This window comes from Panthera onca, chromosome C2, assembly GCF_046562875.1.
Source record: "Panthera onca isolate mPanOnc1 chromosome C2, mPanOnc1 haplotype 2, whole genome shotgun sequence".
NCBI classification, from domain to species: domain Eukaryota; kingdom Metazoa; phylum Chordata; class Mammalia; order Carnivora; family Felidae; genus Panthera; species Panthera onca.
Window position 1 is genome coordinate 82,696,791 of NC_138347.1, and position 24,972 is coordinate 82,721,762.

Here is a 24,972-nt window from a genome sequence, read left to right on the forward strand (position 1 = left end):
GGAGGTGATGATCCCGTTCTTCTCGGCTCTGCTGGGCCACACCTGACGTGTTGTGTTTCCCTTCTGACACCACTCCAGGATGAACACTGACAAAAACTATCTTGCATTAGAGGAGTGGAAACAGGAAGACAAAGAATCTGGAAACTATAACAAGCGAGGACCATGAAAGAACGAAGGAAGTTGAACGCCAAAGAGGAAAAAGATTTAAGGGGGCCTGAAAGCTGTTTTTCAAGTATGTTAACGACTAACCTGTACACAAGAGATAAAGCTTCCCTGTCCCCAACTCTAGAGGACAAAGTAGGTCCTCTGAATTGGGGAGCTAAATTTCAGTCTGGCCTGAAGAAGAATTTTCATTCCCAACTGTGAGAATTGTCCAAAGCTAGGATGGTCTGCCGGATGGGGTAATGATTCCCCATTACTTGAGGTATTCAGGCAAAAGCTGGAGGTTCACATATGAGGGATGCTAAAGAGAGAATTGTCGTATTCGTCCGAGGAGTAGTTCTGATCCTTTCAATTCACAGCCACTCTGACTCTAGGGATTGTTATTATAATTTATTATACTGTCCCCTACATGAAAGTATCAAATTCCCTTTGTTAATGCAATAAAGCTGATGAATTTCGGAAAGGTTTCCCAGTTCTTTTTAGACTCAGTTTTAAAATTTCAGACAAAGAGGGCGCCTGGGTGACTCAGTGGGTTAAGTGTCCAACTTTCGCTTGGGTCATGATCTCACGGTTCATGGGTTCGAGCCCAGCCATTGGTCTCTGTGCTGACAGCTCAGAGCCTGGACCCTGCTTTGGATTCTGTGTCTCCCTCTCTCTCTGTCCCTCCCCCACTCACACTCTGTCTCTCTCTCTCTCTCAAAAATAAATAAACATTAAAACATTTTTTAATAAAAAAATTAAAAAAATAAAATTTCAGATAAAGAGCACAGACTCTGGAGACAACTTCCTGGGTTCAAATCTGGCTCTGTTACTTATTAGCTGTGTGACCTTGGACAAGTCACTTAACTTCTCTGGGCCTCAATTTCATCATCTATGAAATAGGGATAATAATAGTACCTGCCCCAGAGGGACATGACAGGGATTAAATAAAGTAGTATTTGAAAAGCACTCAGAACACTGCCGGCATATAGTAAGGACTGTGTTTGTTTAAAAAAATAATGTAAAATGGCTGAAAACAAAGAACAGGAATGGTCTCAAATTTAACAAACAGTTCACGGATGTCTTCCTCCTTTACCGACCATCACTAGCAGCTCTAGCTGTAAAATAGCCAAGAGCCCAGAGGTGGCAAAAAAAAAAAAAAAAAAAAAAAGAATAGAAAAATCACAGTCTCCCTAAGCTCTCAGGGGGGAAGCAAAAGCTTCCTGCTATTGGCTTAAGGTAACCTCTGAAAAGGCCTGTGTGTTTAATGACGCCAGCTTATCCCTACCTCCCCCACCCCTCCTCTCCCTTGGAGTTGCTAGGAGGCCAGGGGTGTGCTGCATTGTAATAAAGCAGTGCCTGGGGACGGCGGGGGCCAGAGCATGTTAGATATACAGGGTCTGTCCGCAGGAGCTTAATATCCTCTTACTGGAATAACTATTGTCCCAGCTTCTCGACAAATACCAACCATCATTAATAAAAGGACTAATAAAAGCATTTATTGCGCGCAGGCAATGGCCTTGCTTTTTCTAGCTCCAGGGCCTTGGCAGAGGCAGCTGTTGAGGATGAGGGCTGGAAAAGCGAGACTCCCACTGCAGCCAGGGGATCAGCCCCCGCTCCCAGCCCCGACCCAGCACCCTTCCCAAGGGGTGGGCAGCCAGAACAGTGAGAGACTGGAACATGAAGATAATGCCTCATGAAGGCATCAGACTCCTGGGTCCTTTTTGGTGGCAAATATGGGGTGGTGATGCCTAAAGAAAAAATTCTTATTATGACATACTTTCAAGACGCTTAAAGCACACCATCTTGCAAGATTATTAACCCCATCTTACTGAGAGGAAAACGAGGTACAGAGGGATTTAGGGGCTCACACAGCCTCACGGTGTATGGCATCCTTGCCAGAACTAAAGCTGGGCTGCAATATTCTTGACTCCCAAATCCAGGACCGTTCTGAAATTGAAAGAGGGCGAGGCCATATCTATCTGTGTCCACCTCCGAAGGGGGATCAGTGAATGCTGGGCACATCATCACTGCTTCTCTAAATTATTATTGTTGTTATTATAATAACTAGTGGGTAGAGTTGAGTGGGTGGTGGATACCAGATAATTACCAAGACCCCAAAATTAAAGTGTGGAGTCTTTACTTTTCCACGGCTGCTCAAAGATGAAAATGAAAGCTGGCCTCCAGGGATCCCTGGGAAGAGCCCGAATCTTGAGATAGAGTGAGTCCAGAAGAGGCAGGCAATGGAGAAAGGCCGGGCCCAAAGGCTTAGGAAGCCAGCCGTGGAGACCCTGGGATTATGGAGTGTGGTGGGCACAGTTGCACGGGAGGCCGAGGAGGCACAGTCAACAACCTGGGTTCAAATTCTGACCCTGCCACTCTTTTGCTGCTCGACCATGGGAGCTCTGTGAACTTCAGGTACCTCATCCTTAAAATGGAATAATAATCATCCCTCACCCTAGGGATGTTGTAAATAAGGATTAGAGGATAGACTCTAGAACTACAAAAAGGAAGGGGAAGGTTCTTTCCCCTTCTGGGCCTAGAGCTTTGCCGGTGTCTTTTTCTCAGGTCTACCCTGGAGAACAACTCTGGCTTCAGTTTCCCCCTATTGGAGACAGGGCAATAAAACCCCTGCCCTCAGCTCCTCCCTGCCCCCCAGGGTTGTCAGATGGATGGAGGAGATACCACCCTGGGAGCAAAGGTGGGAGTTAATAATAGCACCCTGGATCTCTGTTATTATTGTCATTATTCGGGCTCTGTCCAGTAAGCAGCGGGGACCCGGGTGACTCACTGTCTGCACGCTGCAGCCCTCGTCAGCCTGTTGGGACTTGCCTGCCTGCCAGGATGCCTTCACCCAAGAGGCCTCCACCTCTTTCCCAGCTCCTGTTGGCAGTTCATGGTCTTCCATCGCTGGATGGGAAGGGAGCATGGGGGGGTGACCTTTGGGAATCGAGTACCCAGCTCCCGTCCCATTAGCTGCAGCGCTGCCTGACATCAACAGCCACAAGATGAGCCTAGGGTAGGGTGGGGTGGTAGGAGCAGGAGCGTCTAAATGTTGCAAGGTTCAAACCATCAACTCCTGGAGAGATCTCCTGATTCCTGTGCAGTAGCCCTGAGGAGGGCAGGGACCAGGGAGAGAGGGGTTCAAGAGAGAGGGCGCCCAGGCCTCAGTCTGACCCTGTGACGGCCCTCCCAGGTGGGGTGGGGTGGAGACATGATATGAGGGGCAAGTCCCTGCCCACCTCCAGGGGACGTGCTCTGTGTGTGTGGCAAAGTTCTGGCATAAGGAGCTGCCTAGAAACTACGGGTCCATCAAGGATGGTTCTTAAATGCTGTAACCCAAATACCGGGGTTCTAAACTCTCAACAACTGCTGGAGTAGAGAAAGAGAACTGGGGTGCTTCTGACAGCTACACAACAACCCCCCACTTGCAAGCACTCTATAAATGTGAACTGAACATCTGTGACTCGCCCGCACACACCCCTGCAGTTTCGTGGCGAGGACACAGCTAATCATAGCTGGTGTTTGGGGGAGAAAGAGGGATTTTGCCACAAGCTCCATGACAGACTGTCTCCCTCCCTCTCCAGAATGTTAAAGAAAGTATGACTGGCTGGGAGGTGGATGAGAGGGAGTTTCTGTCTCCCTGAGGATTGGCGTTGCCTGGGAGAAGAGCACACCTCCCAGAAGGCCATGAAGGTCAGGGCCGATCCCCTGGTTCCTGCTCAGCAATCACAGCAGGAAGACCAGAGCTGGAATCCCTATGCTCTATCAGTGATATGTGCTTTGGTTTCGTTTAGGTTTCTTTTAAAGCTGGAAGGGACCCAATTATAGGACATCTAGTTATATCCCTCACTCTTTACATGAGAAAACTGAAGTCTGGAAAGGCTGAAATGACTTGTCCGAAGTCATTTGGGGTCTTAGACACACAGCTGTAGCCCTGACTCCACAGCCAGTATGCTTTCTATGGACTCCTCTAAATCCATGTTGAGTCCCTGGAAAACCACAGCAACAGCCACCCGTCAGTGAACGTCTAATATGTGCCAGCTACTAGATTAGCTGGTTTTGTGTATATAGTTCGAGACAGAAAGTAGAGGGGTGAAGGGGAGGATGGAAAATGATGCTACACAGGTAATTCGAGGCCCGCCTGAGGAAGGTCTTACTGCCAGGCTAAGGAGGGCACCGCTCGAGAGTTTTAGCTTTGGATGTCTGCTTTGGAAGGACTCTGCGATTCTCATTCCTAGCTTATTGATACATATTCTACCTCTGATTTGGCCTGACTCCCCCACCCTCCCCCCAACTCTCCACATTGGCCTGGGCACCTGTGAATGTGTTTGTCCACCTGCAGTTCTAATTAGGCCCTCCGGGGAGTCTCACACCAACCACCAGCTGTGGTCACAACCTCCAGCTCTTCACCTCTGCACAGGAACTTTCTCGGCACTCCTCTGGTGTTCCCCTCGTTACTGGATGTTAATGGAGTCTTTACCCCTTGGCATTCGGCTTGGTCAGGCTTGGTCAGATGGCCCCTTCGGTGGGGTGTGTGTGGAATCCCCCGCTGGGCCGTGGAACCGCAACAACCCCTTTCCTGTCCCTGTTCCGGTCCCAGCTCTTGGCCCACCTCAGGCCAAGCTCTGCCCCCATCAAAACTAAAACTACCCAGCCCCAACTCCCACCCTAGGACGTTTTCAATCTTCCTTTTAGAGCAACATGCCTTCTCTGCTTTCTTCCTGGTTGGCTTTTCAGTTCACCCTACTCTGGGGGTGCCTGGAATACAGTGGCATGCTTAGTTCTTCCAAAGTTGAGAGGAGATCCTTGCCCCCATGTATATTTTCATTTTCAACTCAGATAATCATCCCCAAGGAAGCTTCCTGAAAGAAAAGACAGATGATTCATTTTGGAGCCTGACAGTTTTGAACACTGGCTGTGTGACCTTTGGCAAATTGTTTCCCTTCTCTGAGCTCCTGTTTCCTCATCTGTAAAATGGGGACACCAGCCCTCACTGCACAGGGATTAAAAGATGTAACACGCAAGACGCCAATCAAGGAATGGCTAAGTTCAGCTGAGAGCCTCAAGCAGGAAGGGACACATTCCTGTGCTTCCTCTTAGAACCGGTACCTTTAGCTTCTAGGACCTAGGGGGAAAAAACATAAACAAAATAGAATGCATTCGACCAGGGCTTTGAGCTGTTGCAAATGACTCAGTAGTGAAATGGGACGGAGCCCACCCTTTGAAAGGTTCCCCAGGCCTCTGCCACCCAGAGGAAGATGTGTCCTTCCTGCTCCAAAGGGAATGAAGAACTCCAGCCAAAAGCCAAAGCCATCCTCCACAGCCAGGCAGACAGGTGGCTCTCGGGCTGACCTTTGCCAGGCCCGGTAAGCAACATAGTTTCATTGTTCCACCCGGCTGCAGAGCTGGTTGGTGGAGTTGGCTTAGAGAAGGATATTTTGTATTTGGCTTTTGGAATGACTAATGAATGAGCTGTCTCCACTGCGGGAGAATTATGCCACTTAAGCAAAACCCAGCCCGGCTGGTCGGCTCAGAGATAGCTAATAGGAAATGCCTGTCAGAACACTGACGCTTCAAAGCCAAATATATTCTCACTGTGTTCTCTGTTTGCTAAGTTTACTTTATGCAAAATATAACTCAGCTGAAAATATGTCGATGGCAGAAAGCTTGCTCCTTCCCTCGGTAAGAAATTGTGACGACAAAGAGGAGAGCGGCTCCTTGTTAACCCTACTGGTCCTGTCAGGCTGAAGAATAGTCAGACTGTTGGCGTGGCCAAAGAGCACATACCTCCACTCGACAGAAAGTCTGCACCAGTAATGGGCCCATAGCAACGAGAGTCCTCAAAATAGAGGCAAGTGTCCTCCCACGAGGCTTCCAGACAACGAGAACAGAGGGAGTGTGGGCAACATGAGCACAAACCGCCATTTTGTCAAGCTGCAAGGGCCAAAAAGGACCCACAGGGCACATTTGAATTTTTGCCCTTAAGTGGTCTTACCTGCCAATGCCCACTCCCCAGAGGTGAGGTGCAAAGTCCTCCAACCAAGAAGCAACCGAGGAAAATCAACAAACTCCAGAACCCCAAACTGGGTGGCAGTGCTTTGGGAACGGAGTTGATGCTGAAGCAACCAATCTGTGGGAAGAGGATGGGATGGGGAGTCAAGGCGTTTCTACTTCTTCTCCCTATGTGACCTTGCAGGACACACTTCCTTTCTTCTGGCCTTTGCTTCACCATCTATACATGGAGAGACTGGACCAGCTCAGCAATTCCTAGGGTCACACTGACTTCACACTGTCTATGGTACAGGATAGAAGAGAGGCAGGAGGGGTGCCTGGGTGGCTCAGTTGGTTAAGCATTCAACTTCAGCTCAGGTCATGATCTCACGATTCGTGGGTTCGAGCCCCGCATCGGACTCTGTGCTGAGAGCTCAGAGCCTGGAGCCTGCTTCAGATTCTGTGTCCGCCTGTCTCTCTGACCCTCCGCCTCTCACACTCTGTCTCTCTCTGTCTCTCAAAAATGAATAAATATTAAAACAAACAAACACACAAAAAGACGAGAGGCAGGAGTGAGGTAACAGGACCCACTTCTCCATGCTCCAACCCTCTCCCTCTCTCAAGGATTGCCATGGGTTGCCATGAGGAATCGCGTATAAAGACAGGATCATCCTTATAGTTAGAGATAGCTAGGATTTCTCAACACCTGAAGTGGGAAAGATTCTTTGAAGCCACGACCAGAGACATTAGTATACGGAGAGGCCTTGCTGAGGAGGAGCAAAGACATAGGGGCTCCTACAGCCTCTGACCTGGAAACACCCTACTCCTAGAGGGCCACAGCCACCAAGCCACTCGGTGGCAGCTCGGTTTCCCTTCCCAAACATCCTCCCCAGATAAGAGGTCTGGCCCTGCCTCATGAAAGGCGTTGTATTTACTCCTTTGGGATCAAAGTGAGAACGGAGCCTAAGGAAATTTGGGCTTCCCAGAAGGACCTGGAGAAAGCATAGCATGGAGCACCTATAGCGTGCCAGGCAGTGGGGATGCGGATAGGAGTCAGACACAGCTTTGCTTTCAAACAGCTCGGTTTCGGGGCAAGACGGGTCCCCATTTGGGGAAACAAAGAATGCTGTGGGGTCAGTCACATGACTCAGACATCAAGCACATTAGAGGCTCAGAGAGGCAAAGCCCTTGGGCAAGCTGCTGAAAGTCTCTCTGCCTTGGTCCTCATCTGTAAAATGGGGACAATGGTGACCTACCTTAGAGGACCAGAGGCAATATAAATGCCTACCCTACCACCTGCCACATTTTAAACGCTCGATAAAAAGGAGTTACTATTTTTATTGCCACGGCTTAGAGGTGAGCTTCTCAACAGAATGGGTTCCAGGTGAGCAGGGACTCATCCATCCCTGTAGCCGCTGGAGCCAAGCCTGAGGTGTCTGGACCTCCCAGCTAGCTTTTCCTGGGCTGCCAGCCATTCCTCCATGTACCCCAATTTGCCACACAAACAGTGTCCTTTTCTTTGTGTGCAAAGAACCCTGGAAAGCCCTGCCTCATATCCTCAGAGAAAGCTCCAGAGCATATGAGGCCTTTGGTGAGGTGGGGAGAGGGGAGGGGGGTCTGCTGTAGTGGAATCCAGTAGAACAGCAAAAAACCTGGCACAAAGGGTACGTGGCAGTGAGTCTGGGAGCAGGAGGCAGCTGGAGGTCTCAGTGCCCCATACAATGTCTTGCATATGGGCCGCCGGCACAAATTATTAGTTGAGTGATTGATTCTGCTCTAAGTGGAGCAGAGTCCAAGTTGGAAGATGTTGAGAAAAAAAGGCTGGATAATGTCCCATCAAGGGTGGCAGGAGAAGTGACTGGACAGGGGTCATGAGGCAGGACCCAGGCCTGTGGGGACACGCTGAGGCTTTGGGGCATGTGCTCCTTGGGGACAGAGGGAGACAGGGGGCAGGAGTCAATGCACACAGACTCAGGCAGGCATCAAATGGCAGACAGGGCAGAATCAGCATTGAGCAGGTCAGCAGGGAGCTGGGACCCAGCAAGGAGCGTAAGCCAATGCCAAGAAAGCCCTGAGCCAGGCTCGGCCAAGAATAGGGACTGACCTGAGAATTTGGGGGTCCCAGGGCCACAGGGAAAGGTTGTCACTGGTGGATAGAAGCAGGGCAGCTATATGATGCCCAGGAAGCCAAGCAGAAGAGTTTGGACTCACTCGAGCCACCTTAGAAAGCCATGAAGTGCACAAGCAGGTTATCGTAGCCCATCAAGCTTGTGGGGAGATGGTGGGTGGTGAGAATCACACAGGGACTTCCACACACACAGGTGAGGGCAGAGTTTGGGCTATGGAGGAAGCTAGGCCAAAGCGACTGACATGACTTCCAGGTTGGCCAGCAGCACCAAGCACCGTGCCCAGAGGGGCAAGCGGACGTAGCTCACTTGGAGTTGAGCTGGTATGATGGTCCATTAGGCAGGTGGGGTAGACAGCATGAGTCCAGAGGCTGAAAGGCAGGGGCAAGCTGGTTTGGGGGCAGCTGGACCTCAGTGAGGAGAGGGAAGCAGTGTCAGCCAGCTCGTGCAAGAGCAGTGAAGCACATGCGCTCTGGGCTCAGACAACCCTGCTTTGCATCCCAGCTCCCTCACCTGAGTGGACATATGATCGGAGGCAGTATCCACATCTCTCAGGGTCCTTGTCTGCCCTTCACAGGCGTGAAGATCAAATAAGGTCATTTGTGGGGCTTCTGGCATGTGTAGATGCTCACAAACTTGTACCTGTTCTAACTATGATTATTCGCCCCTGAGGTTGTCAGCTTCCCAGGAAATGAAGAGGGATTTAGAGTTTTGATGGGTAGAATGTGGCATCAGCCCAGCCCCTGGGAGGAAAGGCAGCGAAGGGAAAATCACAAAGCCTCCAATCTCGGATGATCCCTGTTCAGATCCTCCCTCCCCCCAACCATCTGTGAATCCTGTAGCAAGTGATGTAATCTCTTCAAGCCTCAGTTTCCTCAAGTGTAACACAGATGTACTAATATCTGTCTTTTGAAGTTTTTATGACAATTAAATGTGATAATGTACGTGAAGCGCCTGACCCAGTGGGTGCTTAATAAATGGCTACCCTATCGATGAGGCTGATATGTGAGGGAGGTAAGAAAGGATGGGACCCCGGGGGCATATTGGAGCCCAGGACTCACCCCCTGCACCCTGGGGCTTGGATCTGTCACAGCAGAAAGATTTTTTTTCCTTGCAGATGCAGAAGCATCCAGAACTAGAGGGGAGCTCCACAGGAATGGACCCTGCCAATGCACTCTGATGCTCTGACAGGATTCCACCTGCCTGGACAGGATTGGCTCAGGAACCTGGGAAGCCATGTCTGACGGCGGAGGGTAGCGGTGGCTCCAGCTGGGAAGGACCCAAAAAAGAGAGAATAAGGGAGGGACTGGTAGAGGAAAGAGGTATTTTCTATTAGCATTCTGGGTCTTCAGTTCCCTTCTCTGTAAGATGAGAATAATCGTACCTGCCCCGCAGGGTCTGTGGTGACTCTTAAATTAGGTGACTGACACACAGAAATCCTGGCTGTCAGTAAATGTTCAATAAATGGGGCTGTGGTTAATAAGAACATTAATAACAAGGTGAATCTGGGAAATACTTTGCAGGAATAAATGACAAGACTTGGCGTCAGGGCGTGGGAAATAGCTTAGCTCACACGTGAACAAGTGTAATGTGATCGAGTATCTTCAGGGGTCAGAATTGGAATTCCCTGCTGGGAAAGAAGGCTTGGACTGGAGTGGGATGGGGCATCCAGTCCCAGCAAAGGAGAATGCTGAAGTCACCTCAAGCCAGGATATACAGTGCCATTTAGGAAAAAAGCACTTGAGTTCGTTCAGTCTCTGGGTTAAATGTTTCCACCTTTATTTTCTCCTAGATTCCCTCAGACAGCAGTTGGAAGGAATCCCCCAGGACCCCAGAGCCAGAGCCAGCATTGGACCCCAGGTAGTCCTTGGTCCCACACTCTGGGAGAAAGATCCTGGACCCAAAGAGTAGAACACAGCAGAATGGCTGCTCAGTGAACATCTTCCCTTTCCTATACTGAACAAAAACCTCAGTAGACACCTTACCTTTTCCCCTTTTAAGTGGCAGCCCATTGTAAGCAAGGGGCTGACAGGACACGACCCCAGATAGGAACAAAGGAAACCCTCCCACCAGCTCTCTTGCCAGGAATGAGCTGAAATTCTTGGAGAAGTCTCTGAGCCAAAATTCTCAGGGAGAAGACCCAGAAGACTGCCCATCAGGTGAGAAAACGTAGGCAAACTGTAATGTGCAAAATCACGAACCAGAAAATCATCCAGCAAGCCCGCATCCAGCTATGTCTTAATGAGGCAAACTCCAAAGAAGTTTTTCCTTTAATCTGGCATTTGAAACGAAATGCTGCTAAGAAGCCCCCACCTCACTCGCCCCACCCTTATATGTTGCCATGACTACCCAAGTTCTTAGAACATGAAAGAACTACCTCAGCATTTCCCTCCAAAACAAAAGAAAATTATTCCAGGTTTCTGGGCAGAGAACTCCAAGGAATGGGACCTGTTACTGGATAGCAGGTTCTTCAGAGTTGCCAGTGATGAAATATGAGCCTCCGGGGACGGGGCCTTCAGAAAAGCTGGGGAAGGAAACTGGGGATGACGGGACCCCAGCGTTCGCCCCTGCTTGCAAAGCTGTACTCTGCCGTCATTGCTGGCTCCCTCCCCTCAGCTGGGCCTCATTTGCCCCTGCAATGAAGCGCATTAAAAGAAAACACATCCTCTCTCCAGATGGGAAGGGCAGGAGTTTGGAGGGGAGCAGGTCCTGGCTCAGTAGACCCCAGGGTTGCAGCAAAAACTGCTCTCTATGCCAGTTTGTTCCTGGAACAGGTGAAGTGAGGCCAACCTGTGGCATGATGAGGAAGCCCCTGCAAATCCCCCTTGAAAGCCCGAGGTCCTGCTAGTGAGGGCCAATCGAAGCCTTCCCGTGGATCCAGAAAGCGAAGCCAAGGAGGAGACAGCTGGACAGCCAAACTGCCCCCTCCCATGCCTGAGCTTCAGGTGAAAACCCAGGGCATTGTCCTGACACCTCCCTCTTTCTCAACCACGACATCCGATTCTTCATCACATTTTGAGTCTACTGCCTAAAAGTTTCTAAAATCCATCCACTTCTTTTTCTCCCCAGTGCCCCTGACTTGGTTCAGGCCTCACAGTCTCTAGTCCAAAGAGATGCCTTCAAATCATCTGTACACCAGAGTCAGAATGGCCATTTAAAAACGCAATTGTAATCACATCACCTCCTGCCCAAATTCTTCAGGGATCCCCTTGCCTTTGGGTTAAATTTCCAAACTCCTCAGAAGGGCACGGAAGGCCATTCGTGATGGCCCCCTTACTCCCTGCCCTAGCTTTAAAGAGTGTATTTTCCCAACTGGCGGTTTGCCCCCCTCCGGGACTTCACAAACAGTTCTCTACTTGGCGATGCCTTCCCTAACTCAGTACGGCCCCGTGTCTTCTGTTTGCTTCTCAGATGCACTCTCTGCCCCGCTCGGTGCCCCCAGAGACTGCCCTGCAGGATCACATCAACAAACCCCAGTGCCCTCTGGCTTCTGGTTGGGTTTGGCCAATAGGGAGCACCAGCAGAGATTCAAGGTTAGAAAAGAGTGAGGATAGGGCATTTAATGCCTCCCTGTAAGGTCGTATTAGGCTGGCTGGTCCCAGATGGAAGGTCACTCCTTCTTCCAAGGTGGCCTATACTACACTGCGTCTTCCCAGAGTACAGTAGGCCCCCTCCCCACTTCTTCTGGACTAAAGGTGGTGATAACTCTGCTGCTGCTCCCCCTGGGTTTCTGTGCTACCTGTGATGTTCCCCATCCCCTACCTACACCCTTGCAAATAACCCCTTTGTACACAAACCTTTCTCAAATTATCCCAACTAAGTGTGTTGGGATCCTAATATGGTCATCCTTTGTCTTTGCTAAATCATAACCTTTCCTCAGGACTAAACACAGTCAACACCTCCTCCGGAAAGGCTTCCCTCTTCTCCCCAGTCTGGGTCAGACCTGGGTTCCCAGAGCCTCTGTATAGTCCTTTGTCACAACTCTGTCCACACTTTATTGCAAAAGTCAGTCCTCTGTCCTAAATCTGAGCCTCTGGAGGGTGAGGACCATGTGTTGTTTGTTCATTCCTGCACCCCAGTAGCTGGCACAAAGCAAGAGCTCAGAAAATATTTGCTGAATGAAGAAATAAAGAAGCACAGAGTGAGACCCTGCCAAAGATCCATAAGAAACACAGAGCAGGGGCGCCTGGGTGGCTCAGTCGGTTAAGCAACCGACTTGCTCAGGTCAAGATCTCATGGTCCCTGAGTTTGAGCCCTGCATCAGGCTCCATGCTGACAGTGTAGAGCCTGCTTGGGATTCTCTCTCTCCCTCTCCCTCTGCCCCTCCCCCACTTGTGTGCACGTTCCTTCTCTCTCTCTCTCTCAAAATAAATAAATAAACTTTAAAAAAAATGAAAAGAAACAGCATCCCTTTGCGGGTTGCCCATGCTGTAGGAGCTGGCATCCCTGAGCCAGAGTCAGATCACAGACCAAAGGGCCCAAAGAAAGGCTGTTATTTAAAAACACCCACTTCCAGGGCCTGGAGCCCATGTCAATGACTATGGGGAAAGAGTGGAAGGATGCGCTGGTTCCTATTTCAACAGCTGTGTTTCCTGGGCCGGGGGTGGGGGGGCGGTGGGGGGAGAGTGACCAGCCTTCCTCAGCCCTGGGGAGACAGTGGAAGTGTCCACCCTTGAGCTGTCTGTCCTTGAGTGCCAACCCCTGGATAACTCATATCAACTTACTGAAATAAGTTATTAAAAGTCCAGGGGCTGTTCCAAAGGACCCCGCATCACTCTCCCCAAAATACCACCAAATCACTCACTCATTCATTCCCTCAACAAAGTTCATTAGCGGTCTGCTCTATGCAAAACACCCTTTGATTTACTCTGTAGAGATTCTACCAAAAAGGGAAAAGACATTTTTTCTTCCAGTCTGTGTCCCAAGCCCTGTAAGAGGCTTGGCAGGGTCAGAGGATGGACTTCCAGGTAGAAAGGCCTCAGTCACCTGGACAAATCAAGGCGAACGGGGCAGACACAGCGGGTGGAAGGCAGAATAGTGAACTGGAATAGTGAGAGGGCTCTAGAATATGTGTAACCTTGGACAAGTTACCTCACGTCTCTGTGCCTCAGTTTCCTCCCGTGCAACATGGTGGTCATAACACGAACAAACTCATAGAACTATTGTGAAAGTTAGATAAAACAAAATACCCTCCAGGAGGCTGCCTAGAGCAGAGGGGCCCAATCCTAGCTGACCTGATGCTCCCTTTTATAGCAAATATTTTATAGCAAATAAGACCATCTTTACTATGTTGAAATGAAATTTAGACATAATATAACCCACCTACACACATAGTTTTTAAAAGAATAAATATACTGCTATAACTATAGGATAAAGAATGAAAAGGAAATAATTCAGAATAAGATAATATGCATTTTAATCTGTAAATGTTTGAGTATAACTACACTAGAAGATATAAGACGATTATACCCACTTATAATGAATAAGTTTGAACTTAAGTAAAAAACATTGACTGGAACACTATGGGTACTTCTTTGTAATTGATGTTCTGAAACAAAACTAAATAAGTGCTATATATTCATGCAGATATGTATGAATACAGATATGTTATTTTGGCAACTCAAATACCATGAGCATTTTGCTACTGGTATTGTGGTTTCCTGACCTGGTGAACAACTCCTGGGCAGCATAAAACACAGCATTCTCTGGATTTATATGATGTTAGCATTTATGAAAAATTCAGTGTATATTAAAACTACAAAAAGTACTTTGTGTTTACATACAAAATGGAATGACATTCTAAGCTCAGACCAATGTAGAGATTTTCTACCTATATGAATATCTGGTGGAGCATTCAAAAGTCATATGAAGGGCAGGACAATCTTCATTGTACAAAACTGCCCCACCTAAGGCAAGAAGTCTGCTTCCCTCTGCCTTCCCCAAGACGTGCATGGTCAGCAAATGTTAACAAACATAAACACACCACACATGTATAAAGTGCCTCTAGGCGGCAGCACTGACTCCACTGAGGATCACTGGGCCAGAGTTTATGGGGTTATCCAAATGATAAGGACCAAAGAATGATAGCCACACAACTTCCAGGAACACAAATGAGACAGACAGCATTAGGTAGCCTATCAGAACATCACACTCTGACCCCAGTGTTTTGTTGTATCCCGCTACATTTGTGTTTCGTTGGGGCGGTAGGCTAACGCCATTCCCCAATGGGGGGTGAGGTCTCTCTTGAGTGTGAAGAAGAAATCAACACCAAAATAGGCAGAGCTCTGTCACCCATAAATACCAGGTAGACTGGTAGACTACCCGATAGAGAAAAAGTCTCAGCAAACTGCTAAGACACTTGTATTTTTCTCCCCCTACACAACTGTTGGAATCTCTTTGAAAAGTGTATCATCAGCACTCTATAAATAACCATTGGCGTGCTCACCTATGTCTCTATCGTGAATCAACACCACAGAGTATTTCACAATGTTGTGACATTATGCCTCTCGACTGAATGTATCTTAAGAAAGAAAAAAACAACAACAATATTGTCTTTGGTGGCTATAAACCACCCTCCTAGCAGTCAAGGCAGTTAGGTGAGTTGGTGTGTGCCCACTCCATTCCTTCCCGAGTGCAGCCTTGATGATCAGTAAAACCTTACTTAAATCCAAGGTCCCATTTCCCACAAAAAGAGGCAATCATGTCAATTCTCCCAGGAAGAGGCAGCTCCTCAGACAGGAAACTAAATTCAGACAGTGGCACCCGACAGAAGGGGAACTCTCATCTCCTTCTTGGCTTCATTCTTTTAGTGGATCCATCTGAACATTCAAGAGGGCAGCTGTCCAGGCTTCTGCCCCACAACCAGGGCTGCTGTGATGGTACTGACCACACAGGGGCATCCCTCTCACTAGGAGAAGGCAGGCCCTGAGCCCTCATGATCAAGTCCTGTCTTGTAAATGAGATTATATGAAGTCATGTTACTCTGTTTCTCTTTTGTTATCCCCAACTTGCAATAAAGGCTGGTCTGAAGGATCCAGTCTATGGATCCTATGTGTGTGTGTATGTGTAGTGGAGGGTGGGGACACTGACTAGTGTCCATGATGAGTGAGAAACCCCAGGGGAAAATTCCAGTCACCTCTCTCCACAGAGATTCTCCCTTCACGGCTAAGGTTGGAGGAGTTGGTTTCAATTCATTAGGAAAGGTGGTGACTCTTCCCCTTGGGCCTGGTGGAAGCAGGTGAGAGATCTAGAAGGGGACTCAAGCCCATAGGCTAAGCCCACAGTCAGGTTATCAAAACTGGAGAATGAGATGAAGACTGATCTTGTAGCAAAAAGACATGATGTTAGGATGTCCTGTGGGCTGTATTGAGCACACTTGTATCTATTTCACCAGGTAGCAAAGTAGGTCCACCAATAGTTGGTGGGGGTGAGTCTGCCTTTGGGAGAAAGTGGATTCATCCATGGATAGAATGGATCCACTGAGGGATGCCTGGGTGGCTTAGCCGGTTGAGCGTCTGACTCTTGATTTCAGCTCAGGTCATGGTCCCAGGGTCTTGGGATCAAGCCCTGAATTGGGCTCTGCACTGTGCATGGAGCCTGCTGAAGATTCTCTCTCTTCCCCTCTGCCATGCCCCCTGCTCACTCTTTCTCTCTCTCTCTCTCTCTAAAAAGAAAGAAAGAAGAAAGAAAGAAAGAAAGAAAGAAAGAAAGAAAGAAAAAGAAAGAACAGCAAAGAGAACGGATCCACTGAAGCTGGGAACCAAGCAGGCTTGACATGTATCACCTACATGTGTTTTGGACTGAGAAGGGCTCAAGAGGAAAAGAGAACACATAAGCAAATAAACAAAATAGAAATAAATCTACAGGTATTTTCTCAAAGTTTGTTTCTCATCACTTCCACTCTCCTCAGGAGTCAAAACCAGTGTGGTCCCAGGAAGTCCCTCGAAGCAGGAGGCATGAGGGAAGGGACTGGGATAGCTCTATTTTTTTTTTTTTTTTTATTTGAAGAAAAATTGCCAACACCATTTCCAAACGTCCCAGAGGAATGTGACTTTCAGGGCTACAGAGACCTGAGAATTGGAGCTGCTCTACTCAGCCAGCAACAGCCTCTGGAACATCCTTGACATCTCCACCATCTAGCCTTCTGCTCTATAGTGACCCCCAACCCCCAACTTTATGCACATTTTGGGGAAGAGCCAGAATGGAAGACCACTGAGTGTGAATACAGATCTCACAAAGCCAGTGCACTCAGCCAATGGTTCTCAGTCCTGCTCACAAGTTAGAATCACCTGCAGAGTTTCGTTTTTTTTTTTTAAACACACCCAAGCCCCGGCCCCACCACCAGAGATGCTGATTTAATTGGTCTGGGGTAGAACCCAGGCGTGGATATGGTTTAAAAACTCTCCAGGTGATTCTAATGTGCAAGCAGACTTGTGAACCACTACATTATACAACAGGAGAGGCCCTCAGGCCCTCACTCAGATCCCAGTTACTCTTAATTTATATACACTTCTAATAATCCAGTTGTCTGGTTTCCTAGCTGGTATAAGATTAAAAGCAGCGTATTTAGAAGGGGAGAGAAAGGCTGTTAATGAAAAAACACTAAAAGCAGCAAGACATAACAAATGAGAGTCTGATCACAAGTGTAAAGATAGAAAACCTATAAAAAGCACACACAGCACTTAACCCCTCCCCTCTCCAGCATATCCTATTGACAGTAAGGGCTGCGGGAGATCATGAGACGGTTGCAGCGTGAAGGACAAATGATGTATGTTGACCGTGATATGTAAGGCATATGTCGACTGTTGCCACAAACGTTACTTCATCTAATTCTCATCACGGCCCTGTAAGATAAGTATTATTATCCCATTTTACAGATGAAGAAACCAAGACTCAAGGAGGAGTATGAGCTTGCTCAAAGTTGCACAAGCATGGAGATGTGATGCTGGGATTTGAATGTCAAATGTTGGTTAGTTTGACTCAAAAGCCCACATATGTTGGTAAGTGCCATATCTGCCTGTTTAGTATGATAACTGATATTTCCAATGATGACCCAAAATCTAGAGCTGGACTACCCTCAGTATCCAGCTGTTCAAGATGTTCATTTTAGGAATAGTTACACACACACACACACACACACACACACACACACACACACATATATGCCTTTTAACAGTGATGAAAGGACAGGGTATCCATTTGGGAAATAAATAAATAAAGAATACAAGTTATTTCCCAGCTCACACCATTTATCAAAATTAATACCAGATGGGTAAAGATGGAAATGAAACCATAAAGGTACTAGAAGAAAATAATAAGTGAATATTTTATAATCTTAGGATGGGGAAGAACTTTCTAAATATGTCAACAAAAGCAGAAACCATAGAGAAAAAGATTGATAGATTTGACTACATAAAAAATTAAAAACTTCTGTACATCAAAAACTGCCATAAATTGAAAAAATATTCAACCTCACTAGCATTCAAAGAAAGCAAATTAAAACAGCAATGAGAGCCCTTTTTTTCCCTTTTTTGCTGATCAGATTGGCAATGATTAAAAAGAATGATAATACTGAGAGTTGGCATGGGTGAGGGGAAATCAACACTTGTATATCGTTGGAGGGAGTGTAAATTGGTACAATCTTTCTAGAAGGCATTTTGGCAACATGTATGAAAAAAGTCTAAGAAGGCACATACCTTTTGGCCAGTAATTCCATGTATAAAATTTATCCAAGGGAAAGGATTGATCCACTAAACACAAATGCACAAATTAAAACATTATTTTTTTAAATTACTAGAAAAACAATAGAACCCCTTTATAATCTTAGAGTAGTGAAGACCTTTTTAATTGATTAAAAATCCAGAAATCATGAAATAAAATACTGATTAATATAGCAATATAAAAATCTTAAAACTCCTGTATGATAAAAGCACCATAGTTAAAAAAAAAAAAAAAAAGTAAATGACTAACTGGAGGGAAAAAAATCACAACTCGTTCCACAAAGGGTCAATCACTATAATACATACTTTATTTCGTAAATCAAGGAGAGACCAACAACCCAACAGAAAAAATGTCTCCAGGAAAAAAAAAAACAAACAAAAAACAGATGGCTTTTAAGCACATGAAAGAACATTCAACTTCATTAATAATAAGAGTGCAAATTATAGTTGCAATGATATACCCATTTTTCATGTAGCATATCTGTTCATATCCAAAATACACTTGATTGGAGGAAGTTGTAGGAAAATAGGCCTTCTCGTACAATGTTGGTAGGAATACAAAATGGTATACCCCTATGTAGGCCAATTTGGCATTTTCTATTAATATTATTAATATATTTACCCCTTGACTCATCAATCTCACTTTGAGAATTTTTCCTGCAAATATATTAGCACACATACAGAAATTACTTTTGCATGTATTATAGCATTCTTCGTGATACTGAAAATTTGGGGATAGCCAAAATGCCCAATTATACGAAATTGCTTAGATATTATGGTCCATCTACACCATGATATACCGGGAAACTCTCTACGTACTGATAAGGAAAAGTCTATGTTACACACTATTAAGTTCTGTTTTAAGTAAGGAGTGTGCAACTTCTGTATAAGAAAGGGCATGGCATACATAATTACATTTGCTTGTATTTTCAAAAGGGAACATTGTAACTATTAAAAGCAATGACCTATGGGAGGGGAAATCAGAAAAACAGATGAAATAGGGGATGGGGATTAAGGAGTGCACTTGTCGTGATGAACACCGGGTGATGTATGGAATTGTTGAATCACTATATTGTACACCTGAAACTAATAAAACCCTGTGTTTTTTGTTTTTTTTTAAAGAAAGAAAGAAAACCAGGTGAAGTAAGACATGCATGGAAGCAAGAATTCTCAATGTTGTTTTTATTTTTTTTTTTTAGTTTATTATTTATTTTGAGAGAGAGAAAGAGAGCAGGGGAGGGTCAGAGAGAGAGAGATTGAGAGAGAGAGAGAGAGAGAGAGAGAGAGAATTTCTGCTGACAGCACAGAGCCAGACTCTGGGCTCTAGCTCATGAACTGTGAGATCATGACCTGAGCCAAAACTGGATGCTTAATCAACTGAGCCACCCAGGCACCCTATATTACTTTGATTTTTGAACTATGTGAAGGTATTGTCTATTTTATTTTCTTATTTATAAAAGGTTTTTTTTTTTTTTTGTTAAGTAATCTCTATGCCCAAGGTGGGCCTCGAACTCAGCACCCTGAGATCAAGAGTCACATGCTTCTACTGACTGATATATATATATATATATATATATATATATATATATATATATATATATATAAAACAGGAAAATCTAGAAAGATAGATTATAAGATATTAGCAGTGGTTACCTTCAGTTGGGGGATTTAGGATTATTTAGTTTTAATTTTTTTCTTTTTATCTACATTTTTAAATTTTTGTACAATGACCATGTTTTATTTCCATAATCACAAAATAAAAGGAAAAAGACTTGCCTTAGACAAGCCTCAAGGAAAAATAATAACCCAGGAAAAATTTGTAAAATGCCAAAAATTTTAATATCCTTAATATTTAAAGAATTCTCTCAAAAATATAATAAAAAAGAATACTCCAGAAAAAAATTCAAATAAAAAACAAAAGAACAAATACACACATATATATAATTATACAATGCATTATTGGAAAGCAATAAAATAATATTGAACACTGTTAAGTGGCAAGGATAATCATTATATGTTAAGAAGGAAAAGCAGGCTGGCAAATAGTGTTATTTTAATAAAAATATATTTATACCAGACTTACAGACTTTACTGGGTGCATATATTTGGGTACACATATAAATATATGCATAGAATAAAATCTGTAAGGACAGGCTCTGAAAGATAAATAGGTATGATGTCTGAATGGTAGGAATACAGGTGCTTACTTTTTTTCTTGTCTCAACTTCCATTTTTCTGCAATGAAATGGTTATTTGTATAATATAAAATAAAATACAATGTGTGTTTTTTTATGTTTATTTTTGAGAGAGAGAGAGAGAGAGAGAGAGAAAGAGGGAGGAGCAGAGGGGGAGGGAGGAGCAGAGAGAGGGAGACAGGGATCTGAAGCAGGCTCCACACCATCAGCACAGAGCCCCATGCTGGTCTCGAACTCACAAATGGTGAGATCACGATCTGAGTCAAAGTCAGACGCTTAATCGACGGAGCCACCCAGGCGCCCCAGTAAATACTATTTGTAATATTGCCTTGTGAAAAGATTTAGCCACAAGTAAGTTCATCGCATTGTATTTAATAAAGAAAAACTGAAAACAACCTAAGTATGTAACAATAGGCTTTAAAGGCAACAGGGAGTCTGTGGACTCCACAAATAATTGTTCTAGAAAAATATTTATTAGTGTGAAAGATGCACAGTTTGTAAAGAAGTATGTATTATATGTACATATAGCAGTATATGCTATAACTCCATTAAAAAATGTATATGCTTAGAAAAATTGGGAGAGGATACACACCAAGGTATTTGTTAACTGTGGTTACCCCTGGGTGGCGGAATTATAAGTGTTTTTTGTTTTATTCTTTTGGATGTTCAGGGGTTTTTCAATGCTCTACAATAAACAAACACTTCTAAAATGAGAAAAAAATAAAGCACCAAGAAATGTTTGAATGCTTTAAAAAAAGAATTCTTTAAGAGACAAATTCTAGGGGCGCCTGGGTGGCTCAGTCGGTTAAGTGCCAGACTTCCGCTCAGGTCATGATCTCATGGTTTGTGGGTTTGAGCCCCGCGTCAGGCTCTGTGCTGACAGTTTGGAGCCTGGAGCCTGTTTCAGATTCTGTGTCCCATTCTCTCTCTGCCCCTCCCCCACTTGTGCTCTGTCTCTCTCTGTCTCTGAAAAATAAATTTAAAAAATAATAAAGAAAGAGACAAATTCTAAACTATCTAAAAAATGTCACCCCTCCAAAAGGAGAGACTGGCTAACTAAGGTGTGGGCTACCTCTAGCTACTGATGATAGGGAGAAGTAAAGCTTGGCCTTGGTCCTAAACCGAGATGCCATATTCTCTCCATCCTCCCTTTGAGTCTCTCTGGACCACTGGGTGTTGGCCACCACATTGGCACAAAGGCCCTGCCCACCAGTAGAGGAGGCAGGACCTACCTGCCCCCACCCCTACCAGAAAATCATTGGTCCAACCACTTGCCTTCCGGCAGTTAAGCGGTAAACCTGCTGGGCTGGAAGGTGATTGGCAGGCAGTGTGCCAGTGAAGTGACCAGGGCACGAAGGTCCTCTGTGCAGAATCATTCCTGGCCCAGGCCCTCCTTTGGCTGCTTCTGCTACCACCTCCCCGGCCATCCTAGAGTAATCACTCAAGAGGAAAGAGCGGCTTGTGGGGAGGTGTGTTGTAGGGGGTGGGCATTCCCCTCAGACGGTCCCCTCCAGAAAGGCCAACGCAAAGAGGTGGGCTCTGAGGCCCAGGTAGCCCCCTAGGCCCTTCATGCCTTCTCAGAGTTCATTACAACATTCTCTTCACTGGACTCCTGCCCTCAGTACCTGTCCTGTCCGATCCATCTTCCAAGCCCCTGTCGCCCTTCTTAAAATACAGCTAATCATTTTATTGCTCGGATCAAAACATTTCATCCAAAGGCAGTACTTCTCAAACTCCCCTCCCTGCCCCGCTCCCCCCCCGCCAAGTGCACCAAGAGCAGACAAAAGAAATGCCTTCAGGTCCCCCAGGGGACCACGTAGCCTGAAGTTCCTGCCAGCACACCCAAGCGCTCTTTGAAGGCTTCTGTTTTCTCTTAAAAATTCATGAGAATTTTACATTCTATTCCATGATATATCTGAATTTCTCTTATTATGAAGATGTTTAAATTTATTCACCTCAAGGAAAGCCCATGCTCCTGAAAGAAATACTGTGTGTACCTGGAGGCTCAAGTATCCTCCCTGGAGAAGTACCTACAACCTAAAATCCAAATTCCCGAAGGGCGAGGCTCTTTACAATTTGGCCCTTACGAACCTCTCAGCCTCCTTCCCACTGCTCCTCCGCACACCCCCCAGTCACTGGGCCACCTGGACTGCTGTCATTTCCTCATATGCCAGGTCCCCCCCCCCCCGCCCCGCCTCTGTGTTCCTGCTCAGACTCCTCCTTCTGGAGTGCACCCCACTCTACCTGCTGACAACCCACTCTCCTCAAAGGCCTCAAGGGGAATCAAACACCACCTTCCCCATGAAACTCCTCTGATGGCTCTTGACAGACGCAGCATGAGAGATCGCATGACGCCGCCCGTGAGAACAGCCTGGGTTTTGGAATCACAAGACGGGGGTTCAAATCTTGCCTCCAACTCTCGACACCAGGCAAACTGCCTGATCGCCTCTTAGATCCCGTTTGTACAATGGGGGATAATCACGCTTCTCTCGCAGGGCTGTTACAGGGATTGAAGCACATTCAAACAACAACGTAGTGCCCAGCACATGCTCCCTTCCCCTCCCGCCAACTCCTATAGCATGTTATTTACACTACTCATGTGAAGAACGTAAGTTTACACATTCTTTTTTTTTTTTTTATAATGGCTTCTTTCCCCCAAACAGATCCGTGGCTCCCTATGACCCAAAGAAGCTTCTTGCATTACCCCCACGATCTCATGGCTTGAAAGATTTTGGTTATTAAATCAAACACATTTATGCAATAGCAGCCTGCTTTTCGAAGTTCTCTATCCTATTAAGCTTTTTTGAAGACTGAGAGCGGTCCCAGCCTTTCCTCTCCTGCCTAACTTCAGGGACTGGGACTTGGGAGCCACCCATGGAGACCATAAACACCTTGAGACCACGGCTCCGTCTTCACACTTCTCATGGCACCTTGCTCCGAGCCTTGCACTTAGAACACACCTAGTAACTGCTTGTGGCATAAACAAGAAGTTTCACACAGATGACAGGAGGGAAAAGCCCTCTCGAAATTAGCCAGTTGGTGAGCAGAAAGGGGTCATTGTTATGGGAGGCAGAGCTGGAGGCAAGCCCTTCTCCCCCCACCCACCCGCAGCAGCACCCCCAATTATACCAGCTGGCCTCCAACTTCAGCATGTGAGCCGATTAAAAAGCGCCCTCTCTTCAGTGTCTGGAAACTCCTGCAAGGAAAGTTTGCTGCCCAAAGTTGGCTTTTGACTAGAGTCTTAATAAGAGGCCTCAGCAGGCTACGGCTAGAGAGACAATGTCACTTAGAGGAGCAGCTTGAAGCGGCAGTTAGGAGAAGAATTATTTTAATGAATACATTTCCTTTCAATTGTATGGGAATATCAAGATCCCATTAGAATAGGGAAGCAATTAGAACTAATAAAGACGAATGCACAGTGCTCCGTGCGTGCGGAATAACAAGCAGCCAACAAAGGGACTCCGGAGAGCCTGCTCTAATCCAAATGAACTGGCGGCCAGCGGAGGGGAAACGGCTCCGTTCAGCTGCTCAAAGCCCGTGGGTCCCGCGCATTCTGATCACGGCCAGCGAATGGCGCGAGTTGGACCTCGGAGGTGGGGGTTGAGGGCCCCCACCTTGGTCCTGGCCTGGCCTCTCGGGGATAGAGATGGGCCGTTGGCAGCCCCTTGGCGACGGCCATTCAGACTGGGGCCCTGGCTCGCAGCCAGCCTCACGCCTGCCCCTCGCACTGGGCCTCATTGTGTCCAGGTGGCAAATGCCTTCTCGCCAACTCTCCTTCGAGGTTTAGAGAGGGGGTGGGACAGCGGAGGAGGGAGAAGGGGGCCCTGTGCCCCCCTCTCCTGCATGTCTCCCCTCCCCGGCTGGCCCGGGTCTGCTCCTCCTCTGGGGTGGGTGTTATGTTACAGATACTGGTGGGTCACAGGCAGCCTAACACAGAAGCACTGTTGCTTACACAATTGCTCTTCAAACAGTAACAAACAATTTTCATTACCCAAGTCAGATCGAATCATCCGCCTAGCCATCCTGCCTCAATCCCAGCCGCTCACACAGGACCCATGGCTCTGCCCATTCTGCTGGGACAAAACTGGGCTCCTTTCTCCCCCTGGCCCGGGGACAGAGGACAAAGCTCTTCCTCTGATCCCGTCTTTGAGCCGGATCAGCGGGACGGCTGTCAAAACTGTCAGGAGAAATAGTGAAGACACAAGCACCTGTGCAGACTGGGACTCACTCAAATCTGGGGTGACATGTTACTCAGCATCTCTGTGAAGAAGGCACTCAAGAGTTTGGAGGACTCTATTGCCAAGTTTAGAAGGAATCCAGAGAGATAACCCTGGCTGTCCACCAAAGCATTCACTGGCCTTAGAAGGAGTGTCAGGACTTGACATTTCTTTACTTAATCTTTTTTGGCCAGACAGTTTTTTCAACCAGGAATGTGTAAACTCGTTCCAAAATGTCTGCATGAGAGACGAGTCACACTCATTACAGAGATTTTTCTACCACTTCTCTTACAAAGAAAAAAAAAAAAGTCTGTAACATTTTTTAATGATAGAGCACTTTAAAAGTATGTTTACATTTATAATCTTACCCTCAAAATAACTCTGTGGACAGGCAAAGCATGGGTTGTCGGGCCTAAAGATGAGGAAACAGTAGCCCAGAGAGGTTAAGTGTCCTGTGTGTTGTCACAGACAGGCTACTGTTTCCTCATCTTTAGTGGGCTACATCTGGGCTACTGTTTCCTCATCTTTAGTGGGCTACATCTGGGCTACTGTTTCCTCATCTTTAGTGGTGTCAAGGGAC

General features: G+C 46.5%; 1 long non-coding RNA gene across 2 annotated transcripts; it reads right to left on the reverse strand.

Moving 5' to 3' along the window:
- Positions 1–1,651: 1,651 nt before the first annotated feature.
- On the reverse strand, positions 1,652–24,812 carry LOC132682740 (uncharacterized). Of its 2 annotated transcripts, none has more exons than XR_009611839.2 (5): positions 24,761–24,812; positions 4,555–5,006; positions 2,933–3,051; positions 1,974–2,091; positions 1,652–1,892 (listed from the first exon to the last, which is right to left on the reverse strand). It is a non-coding gene; the product is annotated as an uncharacterized LOC132682740 (long non-coding RNA). The 2 variants fall into 2 exon arrangements; XR_009611840.1 differs by lacking the exon at positions 24,761–24,812 and adding an exon at positions 17,957–18,011.
- Positions 24,813–24,972: the final 160 nt, after the last annotated feature.